At 37.6% G+C, this 7,913-nt stretch overlaps 1 long non-coding RNA gene across 1 annotated transcript; it reads left to right on the top strand.

Moving 5' to 3' along the window:
* Positions 1 to 2,283: 2,283 nt before the first annotated feature.
* On the top strand, positions 2,284 to 7,662 carry LOC121159812. The gene is made up of 3 exons (XR_005884449.1): positions 2,284 to 2,363; positions 4,588 to 4,642; positions 7,613 to 7,662. It is a non-coding gene; the product is annotated as an uncharacterized LOC121159812 (long non-coding RNA).
* Positions 7,663 to 7,913: the final 251 nt, after the last annotated feature.

Below are 7,913 nucleotides of genomic sequence, written 5' to 3'. Positions count from 1 at the left end.
AATGACTTTAGCTGTTAGGCCAAGGCGCCAAGCCCTTCTTCCGTTTGTAAGAAAGAATTCTCCAGTGAAAATCTATAGCAATGGAATTAGAATTCTGAGTATGTCGTTTTATCACACCAGCCCTTAATTATGCTATCTTAGTCCCCTCTCATTTTAATGAACAGCTAGAATCCTCTGATAGCTTTTAGAACCCAGAGTACATACAACATAATTGTCTCTTTGTAAACTTTTGGAAAACATTTCTTACTCACAACTAGAAATCAAACAAGTGTTCAAAATGGAAGCTAATCCAACGTGTTCATAGAGTGCTAAAAAGCAAGTGTGAGGCAGTCACAAGAGAGTTCCAGGATTAGCTGAATGGTATTCCAGATGATTTCATGTTTTTTGAGTCTGTAAGAATTGGAGATGTCATTCATTATCTTTTGAAAATAAATACCTCTGTCTTCTTTCTTTGACTGAATGATATGTTTATTTACACAGTCATCATCACTTCTTCCATAAAGTATTTGAGGTACATACTTACCTATGTCTGAAACGTTTGAAATAACCAAACATGATGCTGAAAATCTATGCATTTACAGACCTTTATTCAAAAGAAATTGAGCTATGTTTGCATTTCTGTAGTTCATACACGGCCAAGGTGCATTGGCTTCCTGGTTGGAATGCTGCAGCTGGGTAACAGCTAGCAGGCAACACTAAAAGCTGTTTTAAGACAGGAAACTAGGAAGAGTAGTGTACTAATTGGTGTTTCGGGGGGGATATATAAGAAAGGACCTTAGATGGACTTTGATCCAAGATTATCCAGTTCATATGCTCACTGATTTAAAAATATAAACACCAAAGCAACTGTGTTTTTAATGGTAAATAAATTGTTGAGATCAGTTCTAAAATGGCTGTTGTAGTTTTCCTTTGCCCTGATCTCTAATAACAATTATGATTGAAATAAGAGAGAGGGAGAGAAGTGGTTTTTAAACTAAGTTCAAGTGGAATCATTCTGAAAAATACAGTGTAGTAACATGTTATATTTCCTAGGAGCTGAGTGTCTTCCAGCTGCATTACTGATAACAGAGGTTGTTCCTATAATTTAAAAAAAAAATATGAAAACTGTTTAAATGAAATTACTGTTTTCCACTTCTAACCAACAATGTCAAAGATGGTTTACCTCCATCTCTGACAGACTTTCATTAACCACAGAATATTTCTGGATGTTTATGTCGCTTATTTTTTTTTTCTACCAATATATTCTCGTTTTAGAAAAGTTGCCCAAGAGTGAAGCTTTTAAAATCCGGATGGAAGGAAACGCCCTGCTGTAAAGAAGCTCACTCTCACAGCCCCGTGTAAACATCTGCTTTTGCACTTGACCTTAGCCCAAAGCCGGAAAGTGGTTGTATCTGCTTTTAGCAACATGTTTCCACACATAATTTTTAAGACTCTTTTGATGAAGTAGACAAAGTTGTAAAAAATATAATTAATTTTTAAGATTGTTGATATCTAGCTTATTACCACATGTCCAATAAAGAATACCCTGACATCAGTAAAAATATAATATGAATGAAATATTTTATCTCTTCTTTCCTTAATTATGATTTCAGTAAATCAAATTGTCCCATGATTATATTGTTAAAAAAAAAAACAAACAGCTGACCTGTTAGTATCTTCTAAAACAAAATGTACTCTTAACCCCAACACCAGATTTTTGCCTGTTTGTCCTCTTAAAATATACACTGGAGGAAGTATTAAACCCTTTATAACTGTAACTGTGACTCAGCAAAATAATAGTAATATAAAATGAGCAGAAACTGTAAAGAAAAAATATGTGGTCTTAAGACTAGAGGTAATTTATCAGAGACCAAAATCAATGCATCAATCATTCAAAATAGGAACATATGCTAACGGCATCTATTTGATGAATAACTTGAGTTAAGGTACTACATTTTCATGAGGTTTCTTGAGAAATATGATACTTAGCTATAATGGAGTCTTGGCCTTCGACTGGAATCTTTACTCAGCCCACAAGTCACCCATGGAGACAGAGCATGGTAAGCTGCTGGCAATAGGAAAATTTTAGAAGGCCTTTTTGTTGCTGTTGTTGTTATTGTTTGTTGCATATTCAAGTTTACTTAGGTTATTTATTTTTAAATATGAAATCTTATCAAGGCAATTTTGCTAGAGCACGCTAAAATCCTTGGAAGGTATCAACTCTCAAAACGAAAAACAGAGTATTTTCTGATTTTCCAAAAATATTACTTTATATAAGGTTAGAAGCATAAGAAATAAATTTTAAGAGATAATTTTTCACTTCAAACTTTACAGGTTCTGCTAACTGATTGAAAATTGCCTATGTGTAAGCAGAAATGAACAAGGTATTGCAACTATTTTTTGCATCATACATTAAAACTAATTTCCACGTGTCTTCCTTTGCATTTTTTTTTGCTTGCTATTTTTTTTTTTAATCTCGTAGTGCCTCCATCTTAGTTACTCAAACATTTTTTTTTAACTGAAGACTCAATACTTACTAAAAACTGATGGAAAATAGTGTCACATACATTGTTTCACACAGATTGATGTGAAAAACATTTGGCATCCTGTTGAATGAAGGAACAGATGCTTGTATAAACCACAAAGCCAGAAATACATCCATGATATCTTCCCCAAACAGTTAGGTAATCTATTAACACATTTAGTGGAGAACACAGATGAAAATCTGAGTAGACTTATTTGTAGATTGAACTTTGAGCATAGAAAATGAAAAACGTTACAATATTCTAGACACAATTACAGACAATTGTCCTATAATATAACACAGTATAACAGTGCAGTGTTGTCATGCTTTTCAGGTTTCTGGTGGTTTGTAACACTTTGTGTAGAAAAGGGATCTGTCTCTTTTCAAAGACTATTAGATTTGTCCCAGAAAATAATTATCTTCTTTAACACATATATTACTTTTAGTTTCCCATGCTTGATTTCCATCGCTGCGAGCAACAAGATAAATTGAAAGTATGTTATTTTCAAAATTAAAAGAAAGAAAAGGGGAGGAAGGGAAAGCTAGAGAGTATATCATCGGGAGAATAAAACTGAACAGATGAACTGCATCAAATCAATCAGTTCTCTTTATGTAAAAAAGCTTCAAATATGAATTCCTGGAAAATGCATATTATCATATAAGTATGCTTGGGTTTCAGATTTTTTTTTCACCCAAATAAACGTATGCTTTACATAGTTTCCCATGAGCTTTTCCAAGCACCCTTGTACTTCTTTGCAGCAGCCCAGTTGGCTGGGCACTGTTGTGGCACCCACAGGGATGTGCGATTCATAGGTGATGGATTTCCCTTCTGAAGTTTGAGCCCTAGATTCACCCTGACTTTACCCGGGACACTGCTGAGCAGCAGAATCCAGATGCATCGTCTCACTTTGTTATTTCTATTAAAAAGGGCACCTCTTTGATTGCTGTGATTAATATGCAGCAGAAATTCAGAATGTGACAATAAATGACTAGAATAAGAAAAGTAGGGAAATCAAAAGCGAAAAATTGTGAGCAACTTTTAAGATTTTTTTTTCATTATATGAGAGAGGTAGATGCATACATAGTCACATACAAGCACACACCATCACCCCCACACAGCTGCCTTCTGCTGATTCACTCTCTGGATGCCAAGTCCAGTAGTGACTGGGTCAGGACTGGGGCCCTCAGAGCCCCTCTTTATGATCAACGGGAAGTCTGCCCTCCATGGTCCGCATTAGCTGGAAACTTAATTAGGAGGTACATCCAACACTTCAGCCCAGGCGCCTCGATGTGTCAAAGGTGTATTTTAATCACTGGGCTAAATGCTCACTCACTTTTCACTTGTGCTTATTGGAGAGGCAGAGAGATCATGGAGAGAAAGAGAGAGAATGTGGGCTATTGTTCAAAGACCTGGGACATTCCTTTGGTGTGTGCAGTTATGATGTTAACTGGGACATGTGAGTCTAGCCCCAACTCCTCCATGCCAGCTTCCTGCTAAGGAGAACCCTAAGAGGCAACAGGTGATGGTTCAAGTGCTTGGGTCACTGCCACTCCCATGGAAGACCTGGCATTGGTCCCAGCTCCAAGTTTTGGGGAGCATTAATGAAGTGAATCAAGATGGGCGATCACTTCTCCCCTCCCTCCTTCCTCTTTCCCTTCTTCTCTCCCTCTGCCCTCCCTCCTACCTTCCTTCCCTCCTCCCTCCCTTTCATGCAAATGAAAAAATGCAAAAGTGATGTTTTATTGTAGTTATGGTTATTCTTATTTTTCTGATTAGGCTTTTTAAATACTTGAGTTTATATACAGTTTTAAACAAATATAATAATTTATGTCTTTTTGTACCTAACAGAAATAGAGTGCAATGATGGTAGTACTTAACCAACTCTTTGAAAGCTGTTTTTCAAATGTTCAGTGCTTAATGTCAAATGAATGCATTTGTCATGAAAATCACTTTTAAATCACTTACAACCTATATATATTATGAGTTTCTTATATGTGAATTTAGTTAATATGTATACTGAAATCAATCAGTGCTTTTTTTTCCCTTTTTTTGATCATTGGTAACTTTACCGAATGGTCCAAAGGTTGTGCTGGAAATTCTCCCTTTCTCCAAAGCAAATGTGCAAGACATTTTATAAAGTAAGTACTACTTAATTTCCACAGTTTTCAGGGACAGAAAACCAGAAATTTTCAGCCCTTTTGCTGTCAGTGGGAGCAAGGGTTATCAGTAATTACAAAGCTATTGGGAAACAGAATTATTAAGCAGAGGGGTCTTGGATGCCAACATTTCGATAGTAAAAGCTGTCTAATCCGAGCCAAGCCCTGGCACGACTTGCCCTAATTTTCCTTCTTGCTCAATGGAAAGCCATGTCCAAGTTCTCAGCTTGGCTTTCTGTTGTATTGAGTCAGTTTTGACCTCTTTGATGTTCCTGCTCCTTTTTAAGCTGCCGGAAACCCCAATAACTACAACTGTAATTACCCCGAAGGAGTTTTGGTATTGGTCACTGTAACTGTAATTGGGAAGGTGTAAGTGCCAGTACGGCAACATCCTCAGAAACTTCATGCCCTGGCGGAGAAGGAAATCCTCTAAAGAAATGGAGACACCCTTGAGAAAGGCATCTTGGGAACCCCAAATCACAGTTGAGCTGGAATTTCGTTTATGACGGATTTCAGAAGCATTGTTCTTTCCTTTGCAAACTAACGAGCAGCGAGCAGCAGTGGTATTTGTTTAATGGAATTTTTTTTTTTTCACTTCTTAGTATTTGAAAAGGTTCACTTCCTGGGGTGGCCTTTGGCTCAGTGGTAAAGATGCTGGTTTAGACACCCACACCCCACATCAAAGACCCAGCCGTGACTTCCGAGTCTGGCTTTCTGCCAGTGCAGATTCTCTGGGAGGCAGTGGTGATGCCTCTCAAGTAGGCAGTTTCTTGTCATTCATATGGGAAGGATTCAGCACCCTGCTCCCAGCTTCAAGCCTGGACCAGCCCCAGCTGTGTAAGCCTTGGGGAAGTGAGCCAGTGGGAGGAGCTGCTCTTCCCCTCTCCTTTCTCTTTCTGTTTTAAACAAAACGATAAATAAATAATAAATAAATACACAAAATACAAATTAAACTTGAAAAAAGAAAGCAATCATTTCTGTGATAGAAAAGAGTTGTAACAAAACTATGGCTCTGAGGATGTGAGCTGGAATGAAGACGAGAAGGTGCCTGCTAGCAGTCTGGTCTCTCTACTTCTGTCCAGATCGGTGCCCACAGGCCCAATTTAGGTCAAGGCATCAGGCCGGGGCGAAGGCTGGAGACTGACGTTGAGACGCTCTAGTTCACACACTTGCCCTCTGGAAGGACTTGCAGGGACAGTCACTTAAATTAAACACAGGTCATCAAGCAAGATACATCATCTATTTCTAAAACAGACAACTTGAACATCCCAAATCCCCATGGCCTTTTACTGGGGCACATTGCACTGCTTCTTCATGTTCCTCTGTCAACTCGTGTTAGAGTGTGCTTTGTTTCAAAGTGGCATTTCGTGTATTCTGTAGTCCTCTTGTTCAAAGCAAAGCAAATAACTTTGGTTTATTTATGACCTACTAACCTTAAGCACAGCTGAAATACTTAATGTCCCCACTAGCCTAAGGTGGAAAAGTAGCAGCTAAAATAAATCTGGCCTTGATGTAAATTGGCTCTATCCTGCCCACACCACTCTCCAAAATCCAGGAGAGAGGTGCAAGGTGCCACGTAAAGCAGATACTAAGTGGTCCTGGCTTGTGGCTCTCCTCAGTGAAGGAGAACTGTGCAAGAATTCACGTCCCTGCCACTCACTTACACCTGTGGGCTTATGAACAATATATGCTAAATAAACACCCCACAGTCTTACAAAAAATGTGCTTCCCAGTAATATTGAATTTCAATGTTCTGAAGATAGATAACGTAGAGGAAGGATAAGATCACAACCATATAGAAGTGGAAGAGAAGATAGGGGAGAGTGGCTAAAAGTCCAGATGAATTAAGAGACAGCTACATGAATCACACAGCAAGTATTGGACAAAAAATAATTTCCAATGTAAAATCTAGAAATTTATTCTCTTCCTGGACACTAGAATTAATGCAAGCAAGAACACAGAGGTCTTATTTCCATTGTAGGCGTTTGGAACCATTAAGAGACAATATGTTATCTTCAACAGACTGTGGCTTTGTTAACATGCACCCAGCTTCATTTGGGGAAGCAAGGAAGAGGTAATTATTGTATTTACTATTGCTCTCTTATGAGCAATTGTGATTTCATATAGCTATAGATCTTTGATTTACAAACTTTGTAAGAATCATAAATTTTAAGTTACCTGTATTTAAGATTCTTATTTTAAGCATTTAAAGTTTTTGGCTTTAAGTTAATAATATTCTGCAAAAAATTTCAAGGAGCATGCTTTCAAAAGCTAATAATGACATGCTTATGCACTGCAATTAATTGGCCTGCTCTAGAGCATTGCCTAGTAGTTGGCAAATGTATGTTTTGTGCTAAAGCAAAACTTCATGGTCTAGAAACTTTTGTCACAATTCTACTGTACAGATGTTAGCAGATGTAACAAGAGAGGAATGGGCATGAGTGAGAACAGGTGTATATTGACTTGATGCTAATACGATGGCAGGCAGACAACAGTGCAGGAGTAAGGTGCCTTCCATTTTAACCAATAATGCAAGCAAACGAGTCCTTACTCCCGTTATACTCTTTCCTGCAGTAACAGAGAAATGCCTTGTGATAAGTACTTTATCCTCAAGCCCTGTATTCTTTTGGAAAAGAAAAAACTGCTTATTTCAAAATCACTAAGCACTGTAAAATTCAGATTAATCATGGTTTTCTGTGCTACTATGACTGTCGCCTTAGTACGTGGTACCACTAGCTCCTGTATCCCTGCCACTCCAAACAAAATCATTGCGAGTTTCCATGTTAACACTTTATGCAGAAGAGAGTAAGTAATTACTGTCTTTAGAGTGCTCTAAGTGGATGAAATATCAGAACGTACAGGAATTTACAGTGTAAGTTTCACTAGCATGCCAAGGACAGTTGTCTTGTTTTTAAATACACCATGAAGTCCTCCACCAATGGTGTTCTATAGGATTGTCGGTTGTCTCATCCACAGATGATTGTATCCATCTTGGAGGCCAGGTGAGTATATAGTATAGTGATATTTGTATCCTGGTTTTGAGATTTCAAAGTGACTTTTCTTTTAATTTGTGATATATAATTACAGTAAGTTACAGTGTGTGGGTTTCACAGTAGTTTAAAAATAAATATCCATCATCACTTACTCTTAGGAAAGAGTGATGTGAGAAAAACCCCCACCTACTTATCCTCAATACTTTTTTAGGCCTATTTTTATCAAAATAAATGGGAAATGATTGGTTTTGTAACATACA

The sequence above is a fragment of the Ochotona curzoniae genome, unplaced genomic scaffold (assembly GCF_017591425.1).
Source record: "Ochotona curzoniae isolate NIBS_2020 unplaced genomic scaffold, NIBS_Ocur_1.0 contig_430, whole genome shotgun sequence".
Classification (NCBI taxonomy): domain Eukaryota; kingdom Metazoa; phylum Chordata; class Mammalia; order Lagomorpha; family Ochotonidae; genus Ochotona; species Ochotona curzoniae.
Note: the sequence above shows the minus strand (reverse complement) of the source record. Positions and strands in the feature narration are given on the sequence as shown.